General features: G+C 47.4%; 1 pseudogene; it reads left to right on the plus strand.

The window, feature by feature from the left end:
• The first annotated feature begins 14,451 nt into the window (after positions 1 to 14,451).
• On the plus strand, positions 14,452 to 14,652 carry LOC144501032 (U2 spliceosomal RNA; annotated as a pseudogene).
• The last annotated feature ends 5,462 nt before the right edge of the window (positions 14,653 to 20,114 follow it).

Raw genomic sequence — 20,114 nt, forward strand, 5'->3', positions numbered from 1 at the left:
TAGCCAAGTTCCGCACACATGAGGACGGCCTCAACCGGGATCTTGGGTTCATGCCACACTATCTGTAACCCCCACGACTTGCCTGGGCTTGCAAAATCTCACTAACTGTCCTGGCTGGAGACAATACACATCTCTTGAACCTGTGCTTAACCCTCTCTCCACTCACATTGTCTGTACCTTTAAGACTTGATTACCTGTAAAGACTCGCATTCCAACCATTATTTTGTAAATTGAGTTTGTGTCTTTATATGCCCTGTTTGTAAACAGAACTCCCACTCCTGATGAAGGAGCAGCGCTCCAAATGCTTGTGGCTTGTGCGACGAAATAAACCTGTTGGACTTTAACCTGGTGTTGTGAGACTTCTTACTGTGTTTACTCCAGTCCAACGCCGGCATCTCCACATCATAATTCTCTGCCAGGTGAGAATAACAATGTGAATGGACTTTGCAACATCAGCTTTTTGTCCATTGATACCTTGACTTTGAAATTCTCATCTCCATATTCAAATCGCTCTCCATTTCTGTATCCTCCCCAGCCCTACAACCCTCTGAGAACTCTGTGTTCTTCCAATCCTGGGCTCTTGGACTTCCTTAATTTCCTTCGCCACACCACTGGAGGCTGGGTCTTCAGCTGCCTGGATCCTAAGCTCTGGAATTCCCTCCATAAACCTCTCTGCTGCTCTCTGCACCTTTGGTGTTCTGTGAAACCTAACCTCCCTGACCTGGATTTTAATCACCCCATTCTGAGACCTCATTCTTTGGCTCACTATCAATTTCTGCCTGACTACACGCCTGTGAAGTGCCTTGAAATGTTTTACTCTGCTAAGGGTGCTCTTTAAATGCAGCCATGATGTGGAGATGCCGGCGTTGGACTGGGGTGGGCACAGTAAGAAATCTCACAACACCAGGGTAAGCATTCTCCAAGGCGACCTTCAAGACACATGACCACGCAGAATCGCCGAGCAGAAGCTGACAGCCAAGTTCTGCATGCATGAGGACGGCCTCAACCGGGATCTTGGGTTCATGTCACACTATTTGTAACCCCCACCATTTGGCCTGGGCTTGCAAAATCCTACTAACTGTCCTGGCTTGAGACCATTCACACCTCTTTAACCTGTGATTATCCCTCTCTCCACTCACATTGTCCGTACCTGTAAAGACTTGATTAGCTGAAAAGACTCACATTCCAAACATTATCTTGCAATTGTGTCTTTGTCTATATATGCCCCCACTTACCTGATGAAGGGGCAGCGCTCCAAAAACTCCTGATTCCAAATAAACCTGTTGGACTTTAACTCGGTGTTGTGAGACGACATTCTATAAATGCAAATCATAGTTGCACACCCAACATCTCTCCACTCCTATTGGAGGAACAACACAGCATCATAGAATCCCTACAGTGCAGAAAGAGGCCATTCAACCCATCGAGTCTGCACTGACAACAATCCCACCCATGCCCTGTTCCCATAACCCCAAGTATTTGCCCTCCTAATCCCATTGACACTAAGGGGCAATTTAGCATGGCCAATCAACCTAACCCGCACATTTTTGGACTATGGGAGGAAGCTGGAGCACCCGGAGGAAACCCACGCAGACACGGGGAGAGCATGCAGACTCCTCACAGACAGTGACCCAAAGCTGGAATTGAACCTGGGACCCTGGCACCGTGAGGACGCAGTGCTAACCACTGTGCCAACGTGCCACCCATATGGGACATACAAACCTAAAGGGGAAAATTCACATTTTGAAGGCAAAAAATTGCTAACTTATTTTCATTCTTTCATGCCCATCATCTTTTCATCATCTTGCCCATCACTAGTTGCCCTCGAGAATGTAATGGTGCGTCACCATTAGAAGGTCTGTACGTAACACGGCAAAACAGGTGGAGTATCAACCTGCAAAATCTTTCCAAATACGCCAATGGCTGGCGGTAAGAGCGGGAAAGACTCCTGGTCAGCCATATTTGATGTGGAGTGGCACTCCCCAGGGTATAAGCCCCTGGTGACAGACTAGCGACCTGCTTTGGGAATTACTAGCTGTGGAAATGGACTAAAGTCTGCCTTAGTGCACCACTAGATGTTGAAGACAATTGGAATTGTTCATTAACAAAGTGGTAACTGGTTACACAGACCAGGAAGGCTGAATTAGTTGATTCTTTCCACCTCTGGAGAAACCGACAGGAACAATCACCAATAGAAGTGCTAACTTTATTTATGAATGGGATGTGGGCGTCGCTGGCTAGCCCAGCACTTATTGCCCATCCCCGATTGTCCTGGAGAAGGTGGTGGTGAGCTGCCTTCTTGAGCTGCTGCAGTCCATGTGGTGTAGGCACACCCACCGTGCTGTTCGGGAGGGAGTTCCAGGATTTTGACCCAGCGACAGTGAAGGAATGCCAATACGTTTCCAAGTCGGGATGGTGAGTGACTTGGAGGGTAACTTGCAGGTGATGGTATTTAAAGTTTAAAAAAAATGTATTTATTAGTCACAAGTAAGGCTTATATTAACACTGCAATTAAGTTACTGTGAAATTCCCCTAGTCGCCACGTTCTGGTGCCTGTTTGCGTCAATGCACCTAACCAGCACGTCTTTCAGACTGTGGGAGGAAACCGGAGCACCCGGAGGAAACCCACGCAGACACAGGGAGAACACGCAAACACCAGGCAGACAGTGACCCAAGCCAGGAATTGAACTCGGGTCCACTGGCGCTGTGAGGCAGCAGTGCTAACCACTGTGCCACCATGCCACCCCACGTATTCCCATGTGTCTGCAGCCCTCATCCTTACAGAGGTAGGGGGTGCGTGTTTGGAAGTTGCTGTTGAAAGTGCCTTGGTGAGTCACATTTTCGAGGAGAATCCAAGACACAGCTTGCCTCGGAAACCTCTTTGAATTGTTACTTCATTTTGATTGGTTTGTCAGCAGTTTTATACTTTGCAATTTTATTAAATTTTTCCTCACAGATGGTAGAATTTGAGGAAAATGTCATCATGTCAAACTGGATTGAGATTCAGCCAACGTTTCAGAAGTGAAATGTTAAAGCTTCAATCAATCATATCCCCCAGTCTCAATGAATGTAACTAGATATGTACTTAATGGAGAGTGAGTAAGTTCTGCAAAAATGATGCTAAATCAATCAGTGAAAAGATCCTTAAATACACCAATAAAACATTAACATTGCCGTCAAAAATAATTGGATCTATTCTATCTTGCTGTAATCTTGGGAACAAAAAGATTAAACATTTAGCTGAAAACCTATCCAGCAATAATTAAATTTTGAGACAAGTTGAAGTTAAAGTTTATTTATTAGTCATAAGTAGGCTTACATTAAAACTGCAATGAAGTTACTGTTAAAATCCCCTAGTAGCCACACTCTGGCGCCAGTCCGGGTACACTGAGGGAAGATTTAGCATGGCCAATGCACCTAACCAGCACGTCTTTCCGACTGTGGGAGGAAACCGGAGCACCCGGAGGAAACCCACGCAGACACGGGGAGAATGTGCAAACTCTGCACAGTGACCGAAGCCTGGAATCGAACCCGGGTCCCTGGCGCGGTGAGGCAGCATTGCTAACCACTGTGCCATCGTGCCGCCTCAGAGTTCTCTCGATTGAGCCACTTTTTGCTTGTGGGAGACGAAACAGAATGTCATACAGGCGTGGCAATGAGTGTGGAACTCACAATATGAGAGCGATAGTGTTGTACTGGTGCAGTCTCTAGACTAGTAATCCAGAGGCTGCTAGGCCACCACTCCGGAGGTACAGGTTTAAATCCCACTATGGCAGCTGGTGGAATTTGAATTTAATTAATTAAAAAAAAAATCTGGAATTGAAAGCTAGTCTCAGTAATGGCAGCCATGAGCCCTTCATCAGTTGTCTTAAAAACCAATCTGTTTTTTTTATTCATTCGTGGGGCCTGGGCATCGCTGGCTGGCCAGCATTTATTACCCATCCCGAGTGGCCCTTCAATTGAGTGGTTTACTGGGCCATTTCAGAAGGCAGTTGAGAGTCAACCATACTACATACATAGAATCTACAGTGCAGAAGGAGGCCACTTGGTCCATCAAGCCTGCACCGACAACAATCCCACCCAGATCCCATCCCCGTAACCCCACATATTTACAGTCCTAAACCCCTGACACTATGGTCAATTTATCATGGCCAATCAACCTAACCCGCTTATCTTTGGAGTGTGGGAGGAAACCGGAGCACCCAGAGGAAATCCATGCAGACACGGAGAGAATGTACAAACTGCACAAAGATAATCACCCAAAGCTGGAGTCATACCCGGGTCCCTGGCGCTGTGAGGTAGCAGTTGTAACCACTGTGCTACCATGCCACCCCACATTGCTGTGGCTCTGGAGACGCATGTAGGCCAGACCAGGTAAGGAAGGGCAGATTTCCTTCCCTAAAGGACATTAGTGAACCAGATGGGCTATTACGCCCTTTAGGGCAGGAAATCTGCCACCCTTACCTAGTCTGGCCCTCCCCACAACATGGCGATGTGGCTGACTCATAACCATCCTCCCAAATGACCGAGCAAGCTACTCAATTGTACCAAACTGCTGTAGACTGGACTGCGTTGGTTCAAAAAAGCAGCTCACTGCTACCTAAGGATGGGCAACAAATACTGGCCGTGGTGGTTACATCTACTTCTACATGAGAACAAGGACTGGTTGAGGCAAAGATCACAGAAAGGGGAAGCCAGATAAACACAAGAGAGAAAAACAAATAATCACTGAATAGCCTGTTTCTCTGCTGTAGACATTCTGCATGATGTGGAGATGATGTGGAGATGCCAGCGTTGGACTGGGGTGAACACAGTAAGGGTTTTAACAACACCAGGTTAAAGTCCAACAGGTTTATTTGGTAGCAAATACCATCAGCTTTCGGAGCGCTGCTCCTTCGTCAGATGGAGTGGAAATCTGCTCTCAAACAGGGCATAGAGACACAAAATCAAGTTACAGAATACTGATTAGAATGCGAATCCCTACAGCCAACCAGATCTTAAAGATACAGACAATGTGGGTGGAGGGAGCATTAAGCACAGGTTAAAGAGATGTGTATTGTCTGCAGACAGGACAGCCTGCAAGTCCAGGAGGCAAGCTCTGGGGTTACTGATAATGTGACATAAATCCAACATCCCGGTTGAGGCCGTCCTCATGTGTGCGGAACTTGGTTATCAGTTTCTGCTCAGCAACTCCGCGCTGTCATGTGTCGTGAAGGCCACCTTGGAGAATGCTTACCTGAAGATCAGAGGCTGAATGCCCGTGACTGCTGAAGTGCTCCCCCACAGGAAGAGAACAGTCTTGCCTGGTGATTGTCGAGCGGTGTTCATTCATCCGTTGTCATAGCGTCTGCATAGTTTCCCCAATGTACCATGCCTCGGGACATCCTTTCCTGCAGCGTATCAGGTAGACAACGTTGGCCGAGTTGCAAGAGTAGGTACCGTGTACCTGGTAGATGGTGTTCTCACGTGAGATGATGGCATCCGTGTCGATGATCCGGCACATCTTGCAGAGGTTGCTGTGGCAGGGTTGTGTGGTGTCGTGGTCACTGTTCTCCTGAAGGCTGGGTAGTTTGCTGCGGACAATGGTCTGTTTGAGGTTGTGCGGTTGTTTGAAGGCAAGAAGTGGGGGTGTGTTGATGGCCTTGGCGAGATGTTCGTCTTCATCAATGACATGTTAAAGGCTCCGGAGGAGACGCCGTAGCTTCTCTGCTCCGGGGAAGTACTGAACGACGAAGGGTGCTCTGTCCACCGTGTCCCGTGTTTGTCTTCTGAGGAGGTCGGTGCGGTTTTTCGCTGTGGCGCGTCGGAACTACTGATCGATGAGTCGAGCGCCATATCCTGTTCTTATGAGGGCATCTTTCAGCGTCTGGAGGTGTCTGTTGCGATCCTCCTCATCCGAGCTGATCCTGTGTATACGGAGGGTTTGTCCGTAGGGGATGGCTTCTTTAACGTGTTTGGGGTGGAAGCTGGAGAAGTGGAGCATCGTGAGGTTATCCGTGGGCTTGCGGTACAGTGAGGTGCTGAGGTGACCGTCCTTAATGGAGATGCGTGTGTTCAAGAATGCAACCGATGTGGAGATGCCAGCGTTGGACTGGGGTGGGCACAGTAAGAAGTCTCTCAACACCAGGTTAAAGTCCAACAGGTTTATCTGGAATCACAAGCTTTTGGACACTCACCTGATGAAGGAGCAGTACTCCGAAAGCTTGTGATTCCACATAAATCTGTTGGACTTTAACCTGGTGTTGTGAGACTTCTTACTGTACCAACATTCTACATGACACTGGATTATAGTCTTTTGCTTGCCGCTTTTAATAACTTATGTATTTTTGTTCTATGTGGGGTCTATTTGTAAAATTCCAGGAGTAATCAGAATATGGAAGCTGTAACCAACTAAAGACATGTGAAGAATCAACCAAGTATGATGTTGTGGAACAGTATGATAAAATATGAAGGAAAGGAAAGGAAAGGACAGACTGGCGTAGATCAAACGAGTGCCTTTCACAACTTCGGGATGGCCCAGCCAGTGAAGAACTTTTGAATTGGAGTCACTGCTGGAATGCAGGATTTGTGTTGGAGATTCCTCATGTTTTTGATGTTCTGATTGGAAGCTGAGCCCTTTCTACCTGGGAGATAGTAGTGCGATGGAAAAACACCTTTAGGGCATAGATATGACTCCGACAACCATGGTGTTAAATATTGGACAGTAAATGGTGAGGTTGCAAGCCCAGAGTTTCCTGAAACACCCTGCCCCCAGTGGGACTGCGACACCATTCAAATAACCTCCAGGTCATTGTACTGATTTTGGTACATGTACAAATACTGAATAATGAAAATTTCCATCAGAGTCTAGCTGTGTAATATAAATATCGGTCAAGACTGAGCATCGAGCTATTCTGCTGCTTCTCCTTTTGCAATGGGTTGGTTTATTCTGATTTTTTCTTGTCCATCTCAGCCTTAGTTTTAATCCTTTCTTTGCTTCAGCCGTAATTCGCACCTCCTGCATGGACCAACTTGGTGGTGATTGCATGTGTGAGATGGCCAATGGGGAAACAGCTAGCCATCCTCCTTGACACCTGCCACCACTCACCTGAAGAAGGGGCTTGTAGCTCCGAAGGCTTGTGTGGCTTTTGCTACCAAATAAACCTGTTGGACTTTAACCTGGTGTTGTTAAACTTCTTACTGTGTTTACCCCAGTCCAACGCCGGCATCTCCACATCATGACCACAGGGTGGCACAGTGGCGCAGTGGTTAGCACCGTTGCCTCACAGCGCCAGGGACACTGGTTCAATTCCAGCCTCAGGTCACTGCCTGTGTGGAGTTTGCACATTCTCCCCATGTCTGCGTGGGTTTCCTCCGGGTGCTCCGGTTTCCTCCCACAGTCCAAAGATGAGCGGGTTAGGTTAATTGGCCATGCTAAATTGCCCCTTAGTGTGACGGGGATTAGCAGGGTTACATTACGTTATCCCCCGAACCTACACATCTTGGGACACTAAGAAGCAATTTAGTATAGCCAATCAACCTAACCCACACATCTTTGGACTGTGAGAGGAAACCGGAGCACCCGGAGGAAACCCATGCAGACAGAGGGAGAATGTGCAAACTTCACGCAGACATTAAAAAGTCTCACAACACCAGGTTAAAGCCCAACAAATTTATTTGGAATCACGGGCTTTCAGCGTGCTGCTCCTTCATCAGGTGGATGTAGCGCTCCGAAAGCTCTTGATTCCAAATAAACCTGTTGGACGTTAACCTGGTGTTGTGAGACTTCTTATTGTGCCCACCCCAGTCCAACGCTGGCATCTCCACGTCATCACACAGACAGTCACCCAAGGCTGGTATTGAATCCAGGTCCCTGGTGCTCTGAGGCGACAGTGCTAACCACTGTGCCACCGTGCCGCCCTGGAGGATAAACTTGCTTTGGAGGTTGTGCAACAAAAGTTTACATTACTGGTCCCTGCATTGAGAAGGTTGTCCAATGATGAGAGGCTGAGTAAATTGGATCAATGTTCTCCAGAGTTTAGAAGAATGAGAGGTGATTCACTGAAACAAGCAAAGTTCCAGAGGGGCTTGTCAGGGTCGATAGGGTTGTTGCCCCTGTCTGGGAAATCGAGAACACAGTGGGAGGGGGGAGAGGGGGGAGGAGGGGGCACAGTCTAGGACAAGGGGCCTGACCATTTCAGACTGAGATGGGGAGAAATGCCTTCACTCAAGTGGTTGTGAATCTTTGGAATTCTTTACTCCAGAGGTTGTGGATGCTCCGTCATTGAATAGATTAAAGGCTGAGACAGACAGACTCTTGTTCTGTCAGGGAATCAAGGGCTATGGACAGCGAATGGGAAAGTAGTTAAGGACAAGGATTGTATTTAATTGTGGGGCAGGCCTGGATGGCCATATGTTTAACCCTGCCCCTATTTCTGATGTTCTTCCATTCTTACTCACTCATACAGTTGTATGTTAGAAAGAAGTAGCCGTTGGCCTAATTGCTCTTGCCTGCATTTCAACCCAGAACTCTCGGGTGTGATGATACTGTGCCTTTAAGAAATGTATTCTAGTCATGTTTCTGGTGCAGATTCTCTTTGATGCTCTTGGAGCCGTCTTGTCTGGATCCAGCAGCACTGTATTGTTACTGCAGCAACATAATTGATCTTAATTGATGCAGTGTTTGTTTTGATCTGAACTAATGCAGGGATCTCCTGTTTTGTGTTATCCCCTGTGATATTGCAGGAGAGTACTTCATTAGGTTGATTGACAGGTAAGGTCATAAGACTGGGTACAGTTAGGCTTTCACAGAGAACTCAAGACAGATTTGCTTTTGGGATTTTTACAGTGAGGTCGCTTCCTCTGTACCTCTTGCTCTGTCTGAATTAGAGACTGGAATCTGCGAAGAAATAAGCATTTTTTCTATGAGATTCTACTGTTTGGTAGTGGAGTTTTCTCTGGAAGTTGCTGCATGAAATTAGCAGACGGATGTCTATCTGGATCACTTTCCAGAAATGTGAAAAGGCTGGAAATCTAATACCCAAGTAAGCATCTTTGGTTTCAGTGCTAACAGGTTCTAATGAAGGGGTTCACATCTATGAGGGATATTGCTGAATTGGTACAATAGAGCTAGTTAGCTGTTAAAAATAATACTTTGTTATGTTTAAGTATTTTAATTGGTAAAAATTATGCTAATTCTTTTTGTTATATTCTAACTGTTTTTAAATAAAGTTTGTGTTGATAAAAGCTTCCTAGTGGGTCACTTGAATCATACCTGGAGTGAAACATCTTATACTCACCCTAATGCCAAATTCAAATATAAATTTAGGGTCATTCTTTTTGACTAAACAAATAAACTAAATCAAAATTAACTGAAGGACAAATTAAAAAGGGGTAGCCCCCAAAAAGAAGGAAACCTCCCGAAACTAAAAATAAATTAGAAAGGAAACTTAAAGCATCAAACCAAAATGTGATTAAAGGGGTCAGTAATACGCCCCAGCCCCTGCGGTGCCCAATGAGCACGGAAGGCCTCAACAGTGCCCACGGACACCACATGCTCTCTCTCCAGGGACACCCCCAGTCGTGAATGTAGCCGCAGTAGAGGGACAGACAGTCGGGCCACACGACCCCCTCGGTCGCCCGCTGCCTGGACTTGTTGATGGCAAGTGTGGCCAGGCCCAGGAGTAGGTTCACGAGGAGGTCCTCCGCTTTCCCTGCCCCCGCCCCACAACCCTCCGCAGCGGGTGGTAAATTTAGAGTCTGGGCTAACATCTTAAAATACCTTGGAGTTTCTGACCTTGTCCTTAACAGGATCTTTATTAACCTCCTAGATCACCCAGTGCCTTCATTAAGGTGACTTTGTTACTATGGGGTTAATTAAAAAAATATATTGCAATGACATCCAAAATTAAGCACCGTTTCAGGAGGGCAATTATCTTGTTTTATGGTATTAGCAGGAATGAAGCAGTCTTTGGTGGTTGTCAAACCCTATAGATAGACTCAACACAGGAAGAAATAATAAGAGTGTAGTCAAAAGGTTGATCTCTGTGACTGGTGTATTAAAAAAGTTCCGAAAGAACTCCTCAGACAACTATTTGCTTGAGTGTGTGTAGCTTAGATATTAAAATGCCAAAAGCATCAAAGGTTTCATTAATTTTGGTGCCTTTTAAAGAGATTTAACTGACTAATGTCTTTCGTCTCGAGAGGTTTTTCTTGTAACTGTCTTCCTTTTTAATAAACAGTGAGAATACAGTTGACTATGGATCTTGGTGCAGCCGGAATACTTGCCAGGGACAGGCTGAATGAAAAATTGGGTGGGCACTGTGAGTCATAAATGGAATAATTTTCCTGGATAACAGGATATTCTGCACCGACATTCATAAACAGAGATTGAATAAATAAATTCAGGTGAATTTGCCCTCTTATATTGTTTCATCCAAACTTAAAGTAAACTTTAAGAATAATTTATTTGAGATAGCAATACCTTTGAGGGATTCGCTTGCTTGGTCATGCATGTTGGGGAAGTGCTGGCAGCCCCATGCCCACCAGAATGGCAGGAGTGACTGGCAGGTGGAAGGGATGAAACTGAACATTTTGAGTGCCCTGCCCAGTTGTAAATGGCATTTCCATTCTACCTCTGCCAACCTGTTTGGCCTCAACCATGGCTCAAAGCTAAGATTTGTGTACTGGGATAGCCACTCCATAGACTTAAACACATAGGGAGCGATCTTCCCACCTTGCCACACCGGTAAGTTCTGTGTGGCGAGCCAATAAGATAGGATGAGAGGTGAAAGATTGGGTTTGAGCCCGGTTTCTCGCTTCTCCCAATCGTACCGACATTGTTTTGCCGATGAAATCAGCCTTGCGCCCTTTGATTTCAAGATTAATTACATCATTTAAATGTCACCAGTGAATTCCGGACATTATCATCCAGGCATGCTTGCACTTACCTGCTCTCCGGGCGAGGTTCTCACCAACCAGAATCACAGGTGGTCTCCTAGCCGGGAGGATTGGATGCCAATGCAGCCCCTGGTGGTCAAGGACATGGCCGGGCAGTGCCAACCTTGCACTGCCCACCGGACACCCTGGCAGTGCCGGGTCAGTGCCCAGGAGATGGGGCCTGAGGGGTTGGTGTATGTGGGTTTGGGGAGATGGCAGGGAGGGAATTTGGGGGCGTAGCTCTGGGGTGGGGTGGAGGGAGGGGAGGAAATCTGCAGGGGCGGCGATCGAGGGGTGGAGGGAACTCTGCAAAGCGGTGATTGGGATGTTTTGGGAACTCCACAAAGGGATGATTGTCAGCTGTGGTGAGCTCTGCAAGGGGGGGGGGGGGTGATTAGAAGGGGGTGTGTCCCGATGTTCATGGGGAGTGGTGGGGGGGGGGGTGACAGGCAATTTCCCGGTACACTGGTAAATCTGGGCACCTGTGCAATGGCGCTCCTCAAGCTCAGTAGCCGGCTTCCCCAACGAGATTAGGTTTCACCCCTCCCCCTACTGATGAGAATCGCATCTTGGCTCTTTTTTTTGCACTAAGAACCGTAAGATTGTGACTCGCGCCTCGCCCACAAAATCGGAATGATTCTCCCCCATTTTCCCGCTTGTTCAGCACTTAGAATTATTTTCATTAAATTCTGCTCGTATTCTAGCCTGAACCACATGCCAATCTGGCAGTGCTGAAGCCACCTGCTGAGACTGGCAGCTCTTGTGCTCAGCAGCGCCACTCAGGACACTGTGGCTGCTGCTGGAAGGACAGGCACCAGAGTCCCAGGATCGTAGAGTCCCAGGATCGCGGAGGACCCAGGCTACAGGTAAGTGTTGTGGAGGGTGTAAGCAGGGGGCGTGGGGGGATGCTCCAGAGTGTGGGTGCCACTGGGAGAGACGGGGAGGCATGGAGGAAAGGGCAAGGGGTGGTATGCAGCATTCTCCCTCCCCATTCCCAATGGCCAGTTCCTCTATCAAGCACTGATTGCCTTTCATCGAAGGGTCCCGCCCCCGCCCCCACCCCCACCCCCAGGCGAAATGACAAGCAGCCCCCTGTCATGTATGCCACCTGGCGACAGACTTCCTGCAGCTGGATTAACAGCAGCGACACTGGGATGAGGCCCTTATATGATAATTAACTGGCCACTTAAGGGCCTCAGTAGGTGGTGTGGCGGGAAGGTCGACCATGGACTGTAGTCCTGGTGGAGGAGAAAATGTGGCAGGGTTCAGGTGTACCACCATCCTGCCAAGTAAATGCACTTGTCACCGCTATACTCTTCACCAGTGAGGGTAGAAGGTTCTGCCCAATAAAGCATCAGATTGTCTGTTCTCTCAGGTGGAGGTCAAAGGGTTTGAAAGAAGACTAGATAAGTCCTCCCCGGTGTCCTGCCCAGAATCCCCCAGTCTTGCCCTTCAACCAACATCACTAAAACTAATTATCTGGTCATTTTTGCATTCCTATTAGTGGGAGCTTGCTGTGCACATAAACATGCTGCCATATATCCTACATTAGAAGGACTCCTCCCTTTTATCTCCCCACCCAACCCTTTCCAACTTTGGGTCCAACTGAGAACCAGATTCCTGGAAATTTGATTACCTGAAGCCTTGCCGAAAATCCTTTGCTTTATAATGGGGAGGCAGTGGTGTAGTGGTATTAGCACTGGACTGGCATTCTAGCAGACCTAGGGTAATGCTCTGGAGATCTGGGTTCAAATCCCACCACGGCAGATGGTGAAATTTGAATTCAATAAAAAATATCTGGAATTAAAAATCTACTGATGACTATGAAACCATTGTTGATTGTTGGAAAAACCCATCTGGTTTACTAAGAACAAAGAAAATTACAGCACAGGACAAGGCTCTTCAGCCCTCCAAGCCTGCACCAACCATGCTGCTCGACTGAACTAAAACCCCCTTCCGGGAACCATAACCCTCTATCCCATCCTATTCATGTATTTGTCCAGCCGCCTCTTAAAAGTCACTATCGTATCCGCTTCCACTACCTCCCCTGGCAGCAAGTTCCAGGCACCCACTACTCTCTGTGTAAAAAACCTGCCTCGTACATCTCCTTTAAACCTTGCCCCTCGCACCTTAAACCCCCTAGTAATTGACACTTCCACCCTGGTAAAAAGCTTCTGACTATCCACTCTGTCCATGCCCCTCATAATCTTGTAGACTTCTATCAGATTGCCCCTCAACCTCCGTCGTTCCAGTGAGAACAAACCAAGTCTCTCCAACCATCCTCATAGCCAATGCCCTCCATACCAGGCAGCATCCTGATAAATCTTTTCTGTACTCTCTCCAAAGCCTCCACATCCTTCTGATAGTGTGGCGACCAGAATTGAACACTATATCCCAAGTGCGGCCTAACTAAGGTTCTATTAAGCTGCAACATGACTTTTTAAACTCAATGCCTTGGCTGATGAAGTCTTTTAGGGAAGGAAATCTGCCGTCCTTGCCTGGTCTGCTGTCCGTACATATGACTCCAGAGCCTAGCAATGTGGTTGACTCTCATATGCCCTCTGAAATGGAGGGCAGTTAGGGATGGGCAATAAACGCTGGCCCAGCCAGCGATGCTCACATTCCGTAAAAAATGAATTAAAAAAAAGACCTTCACTTCAACTATAGCATCAACCCATCGAGAAACTAAAGGCCTGAAAGAGATTGAGACAGTTAAAATTGTAATCGTATTGTCTTATTGTCATCTGTATCTAATCTTTGCGTGCGCCCGTATGTGAGATGTCATATTTCAAACATGATGTGGAGATGCCGGCGTTGGACTGGGGTAAACACAGTAAGAAGTCTCACAACACCAGGTTAAAGTCCAACAGGTTTATTTGGTAGCAAATACCATAAGCTTTCGGAGCACTGCTCCTTCGTCAGATGAAGTGGAAATGTGCTCTCAAACAGTGCACAGACACAGAAATCAAGTTACAGAATACTAATTAGAATGCGAATCTCTACAGCCAGCCAGGTCTTAAAGGTACAGACAATGTGAGTGGAGGGAGCATTCAACACAGGGTAAAGAGATGTGCATTGTCTCCAGACATTTCAAATATCCAGGGCAAGTGTGTGATAATAAATAACTTTCTTTTAAAGAACTCACAAGAAGCTTCTTGGTGGAATGATGGGATTGGGACAATCACCCCGAGGTTAAAATAACACACACATTTCCGTACAAACATATTGATCACAGGCCACAGGAAGGAACGTATAACTTCTGGCCAGTCACCAAGGAATTCAATAGGGAATTCAGGAGAGATGTCTTTACCCAGAGAGCGGTGAGAATGTGGAACTCGCTTCCACAGGGAGTCGTTTATCCAAATGGCATGGATGTTTCAAAGGGAAGCGTGTGAACTACATGAGGAGAAATGGAACACGGAATTCTGCTGCTGGAGTTAGCTGAGGAAAGATGGGAGAAGGTTCAAGTGGAGAATAAATGCCAGCATTTTGCAAATTGGTTCTTGGGATGTGACTGCTGCTGGAAAGGTCAGCATCACTTCTCGGCCTTTTGGCTAAGATCAAGTGTAGTATGAATTGGATGCTGCACTTGGTTGAGGTCATTGGGTTACATTAAAGCTTCATATTCATATGGAGCAATTTTTAAAAGTGGCATCTCGGCCTTTTGGCTAAGATGCAAATGAGATCAAGCCTTGGAGGAGGAATCCTCCCCCTCCTCCAATCAGCTTGACTCATGTAGATCAGGCCCAAGACAGGTGTGAAGGCCCTGTCTTGTCAGCTTGGATCGGAAATGTCTCAACTTGTTGAGACTCTGAATTGGACTTGATTTGATTGAATTGGATGTTGTTCATCCCTTATCGCCTTGGAGCCGGTGGTGCTGCTACAGTCCACGTGGCACAGATACGCCCACAGCGCTGTTAGGGAGAAAGTTCCAATATCGTGACCCAGTGACAGTGAAGGAACGGTGATATATTTCCAAGGCAAGATAGGCAGTGGCTTGGAGGGGAACTTTCAGGTGATGGTGTTCACATGCACCTCTACTGCCCTTGTTCATCTCAGTGGTAGAAGTCACGGGTTTGGATGGTGCACTCGAAGGAGCCTTGGTTAGTCGCTACGGTGTGTCTTGAAGAGATGGTGAGGACTGGCTGGAACAAATGACTTTTCTTTGTGCTGAATAGCCTGGGTAATTTTATGTGATAAGGTTCTATTTCTCCCCAGGGAAACTTTAACTACACCAAGCTTTACAACGTTTTATTTCATATGATTCCAGGAAAGCTTACCATTGCAATATGAAGAATTGTGAGATTTTGTTTGCTGCAACTATGCAGAGATATTAATCATTCCCCTGGTTTGTTATTTTTTTCTGTTACAGAATGTTCCAGTTAATTTTAGCTCCACGTTTTATAGATGGAGGAAACCAAATAAGGTTTTTTTTTAGTTTAAATGTTCATGTTTTACGCATGGATTGTACATGTGGCAACAGCATGGAACCTGCGGACAACAGATCATGTAAAGCTTAGCAGAATGGCAGAATGGTTAGGGTTAGCAGACAGGGAGGGCAGACAGACAGGGAGACTGGCACACAGGGAGACTGGCAGACAGGGAGACTGGCAGACAGAGAGATTGGCAAACAGGGAAGCAGAGAGACAAGGAGACTGGCAGACAGAGAGACCGGCGGATAGGGAGGGCAGACAGACAGGGAGACTGGCAGACAGGAGGGCAGACAGACAGGGAGACTGGCAGACAGAGAGACTGGCAGACAGGGAGGGCAGACGGACAGGGAGACTGGCAGACAGGGAGACTGGCAGACAGGGAGACTGGCAGACAGGGAGGGCAGCAGACAGGGAGACTGGCAGACAGGCAGACTGGCAGACAGGGAGGCTGGCAGACAGGGAAGGTAGCAGACAGGGAGACTGGTAGGCAAGAAGGACAGACAGACAGGGAGGACAGCAGACAGGGAGACTGGCAGACAAAGAGGGCAGCAGACAGGGAGGGCAGCAGACAGGGAGAGTGGCAGACAGGGAGACTGGTAGACAGGGAGACTAGCAGACAGGAGAACAGCAGACAGGGAGACCGGCAGACAAGGAGGCCAGCAGGCAAGGTGACTGGCAAACTGGGGGGCAGACAGACAGGGCGGGCAGCAGACAGGGTGACTGACAAGAGGGCGAGAGAGAGGGAGGCCAGCAAAGTTTTCAGCTCGGAGACTGGACAGTACAGATCTTCACTATGTTAAAATGCACCTTGCCAGAATGGTTTGGAAGCTTCATTTACCTCTGCTTTGTACTTCCATGGTTTGGTTTGAACTGGTTCCAGATACTCTACCATTTACTCTGCTGCCTACCACTGCGAGGTCACTCTGCAGTCTCTTCCATTTAAGATTGGAAAGCCCAAATTTGTCCCATCCGTTAGTTCAGCCCTCTGAGACAAGGTATTAGACCCATGTTTTGTGGTGTCTCAGCTGGATGCAGTACTCGATATGCGGTCTGACTAGAACCCCATGCAGTTTGATTACCATTCTCCTCCCACTTGAACCCAAGTGTCAGTGAGATTAAAACAAAGAAAATCTCATTTAATTCATTCTCCCTTTTTTAAATAAAATGTGTTCTGCGGATAGGAACGCTGCCGGCAAGGCCAACATTTCTTGCAGTTCCAACTTTTCTGCAGCAGTTTGATACAACTTGTGGCTTGCCAGGGAACCGAGGGGGGGCCAAGACCAACCTGATGGCTGAGCGTCTGGAGCCATCTGTAGGTTAAGCTGGGTAAGGTTGGCAGATTTCCTCCCCTGGAGGAAACAACAGGATCATAGAATCCTACAGCGCAGAAGAAGACCATTTGGCCCATCGAGTCTGCACCGACCACAATCCCACCCAGGCCCTATCCCCATAACCCCATGATTTTACCCCAGCAAAGTCTCCCTGACACTAAGGGCCAATTTAGCATGGCCAATCCACCTAACCCGCGCATCTTTGGACGGTGGGAGGAAACCGGAGCACCCGGAGGAAACCCACACAGACACGGGGAGAACGTGCAAACTCCACACAGACAGTGACCCAAGCTGGGAATCGAACTCGGGTCCCTGGCGCTGTGAGGCAGCAGCGCTAACCACTGTGCCACCGTGCCGCCCAGATGGATTTATACAACAATCCAGCAACTTTTTTTTACGATCACTATTATTGAGACACACAAATTATTCCAGATTTCTTCATGAGTTGAATTGAAATTTCCCCAGCATCTATGGTGGGATTTGAACTCTTTCACAAGAGCGTTAGACTGATTCTCTCTCTAGTCAGCGTACAACTGAGCTACCAACTGCTCAAGTGCAGCAGAGGATATTGTTTCAATGGAGTGTCTCGGGGTGAGTTAGCTTGCAGCAATGAAAGAGTTACAGCTAATCCTGTACTCTGCCTCATCTCTTCATCTCTTACCACCAGAGGAATAACTGCAGAAATCCTTTTGCTCCCTGACTGAGATAATCCCATATCCCGGAGGAAGTTCAATGTATAATTAGGAAGCAGCTGGCTTTAACTTTTTCCCTTGTACTTCATTCCCCATTCCAATTCTGCATTGAGACATACTCACCAAATGTTTCCACTCATCCACTTCTCATCAGCGTACCACCCTATTTACTCGATATCAATAGGTGGCACAGTGGTTAGCACTGCTGCCTCACAATGTCAGGGACCCAGGTTCGATTCCTGGCTTGGGTCACCGTCTGTGCAGAGTCTGCATGTTCTCCCAGTGTCTGTATGGGTTTCCTCCGGTTGTTCCAGTTTCCTCCCGCAGTCCGAAAGACGTGCTGGTTAGGTGCATTGGCCATGCTGAATTCTCCCTCAATGTACCCGTACAGGCGCCGCAGTGTGGCAACTAGGGGATTTTAACAGTAACTTCATTGCAATGTTAATGTAAGCCTACTTCAGACTGTGGGAGGAAACTGGAGCACCTGGGGGAAACCCAAAAACGCAGCCACGGGGAGAACGTGCAGACTCCGCACAGACGTTGACCCAAGTGGGAATTGAATCCGGGTCCCTGGCACTGTTGAGGCAGCAGTGCTAACTGCTGTGCCACCGTGGCAGGCTCCATATGTTGAGGAGCTTTAAAATGAAGGAGCAGTCATAGAAAGCAGCGTTATGCACTGGATTGGATCATTGTTAGATCATTATCCATAACAGGAAGCTCTCACATTGCAGTGATACCTTTGCTGAAAGATTAACGTCAGAATTCTAATCATAGCACTCCTCAGTCCATCCCTCACTTCATGCAAACCCGAAAACCTATTGCATGGTTAGTGTTTACGATGTGTTCTGAAAATTGTAATTCCTTACGGCTCAGGGGGATTTACGAATAAACGGGGAGGCAGCTGTAAAAATGGAGAAGGGGACCTGTATACCAGTGATGCGCGATTAAATCACTCGGGAGGCTGGATTGTACCCGGGAAATAAAGGCTTTTATTAGTAACAAGAATGGAGCATACTGCATAACAATACAATCCCAGACTAAAGGGTCACCAGGCAGTGCAGTGACCTTTATACTCCTACAGGTAGGCGGAGCCAACCGGAGTGTACCACAGAACAATACCAACAGGTAGAACACCCCAACCCTAACCCCAACAGTGACAACAGTAACATATGTACAAGTACCCATAGTGCTAACCATCTATGGTTCAGTACCCATAGTGATAACCATCTATGGTTCAGTACCCATAGTGATAACCATCGATGGTTCACCACAACCAGTGATTGCTTAATCATACCATTTTCATAGAATCATAGAAACCCTACAGTGCAGAAAGAGGCCACCTGGCCCATCGAGTCTGCACCGACCACAATCCCACCCAGACCCTACCCCCATATCCCTACACATTTACCCACTAATCCCTCTAATCTACGCATCTCAGGACACTAAGGGGCAATTTTAGCATGGCCAAGCAACCTAACCCGCACATCTTTGGACTGTGGGAGGAAACTGGAGCACCCGGAGGAAACCCACGCAGACACGAGGAGAATGTGCAAACTCTGTGTTTTTTGACACAGACAGTGACCCAAGCCGGGAATCGAACCCAGGTCCCTGGAGCTGTGAAGCAGCAGTGCTAACCACGGCGCTACTGTGCCGCCTGGCATTTGTGCATTTAGCAGTGCACTAAACCAGCACATCTTTTGGGCTGTTTTATCTCTTGCTTCCCACTCCCCCAGAACAAGTACACCTTCTTTGTCATAAATACCCAATTAGTGCCCCACACAAAGTGAGGGATCATTATCAAACCATCATTATGATGTTACCTAACCTCGTGGCAGATAAGCTGCATTAGCAAACAACTGCTGGTTGAGATTCCTCCTTTAACAAGAAAAGACATGATGCCGGTCCTATTTTCCATTGACAATGATCCGGCGACAACATCACATTCTCAGAAACCATCAACCTGAAGGTTAGCCGTTTCATTTCAGGCTCGTTAATTACAGAGAAAAGCACAAATTCTCCTATTTTTGGTTCAGAGTGGATGTTGAGACCATCGTTACATCGTGTGTACTTTAATAAGGTAGCAGTCGCATCCAGGCACTGAGCAATGAGGTCACTTACAACACATCTCTTCCAGTGTCTCTCTTGAATTGAGTCCCAAGAGGAGCTTAAAAGCCCAAGTTGCCAGCACCATGCTTCCACAACTCTCCGAGAATTCTGCGTTCATCTCGTTCTGGCCTCTTGGACACCCTTGGTATTAATTACCCCAACATTGGCAGCTGCTCCTCCAGCTGCTAGGTTCTACCTTCTGGATTTCTCTCCCTCAACCCCTCCACTCTCCCCCTTCACTCTCCCCCTTTCCGACATTCCTTACAATTTCAGTCTTTGACCAAACTTTTGACAATCTGCCATTTTATCATCTTTTAGTTTTGTTCATTTATTAGTGTCACAAGCAGGCTTACATTAACACTGCAATGAAGTTACAATGAAAATCCCCTAGTCGACACATTCCGGCACCTGTTCGGATACATAGGGAGAATTTTTTTATTCATTCATGGGACATGGGTGTTGCTGGCTGGCCAGCATTTATTGCTCATCCCTAGTTGCCCTTGAGAAGGTGGTGGTGAGCTGTCTTCATGAACCGCTGCAGCCCATGTGCCATGGGTTGACCCACAATGCCGTTAGGGAGGGAATTCGAGGATTTGACCCAGGACTGCGAAGGAACGACGATATATTTCCAAGTT

The sequence above is a fragment of the Mustelus asterias genome, chromosome 11 (genome assembly GCF_964213995.1).
Source record: "Mustelus asterias chromosome 11, sMusAst1.hap1.1, whole genome shotgun sequence".
Classification (NCBI taxonomy): Eukaryota; Metazoa; Chordata; class Chondrichthyes; order Carcharhiniformes; family Triakidae; genus Mustelus; species Mustelus asterias.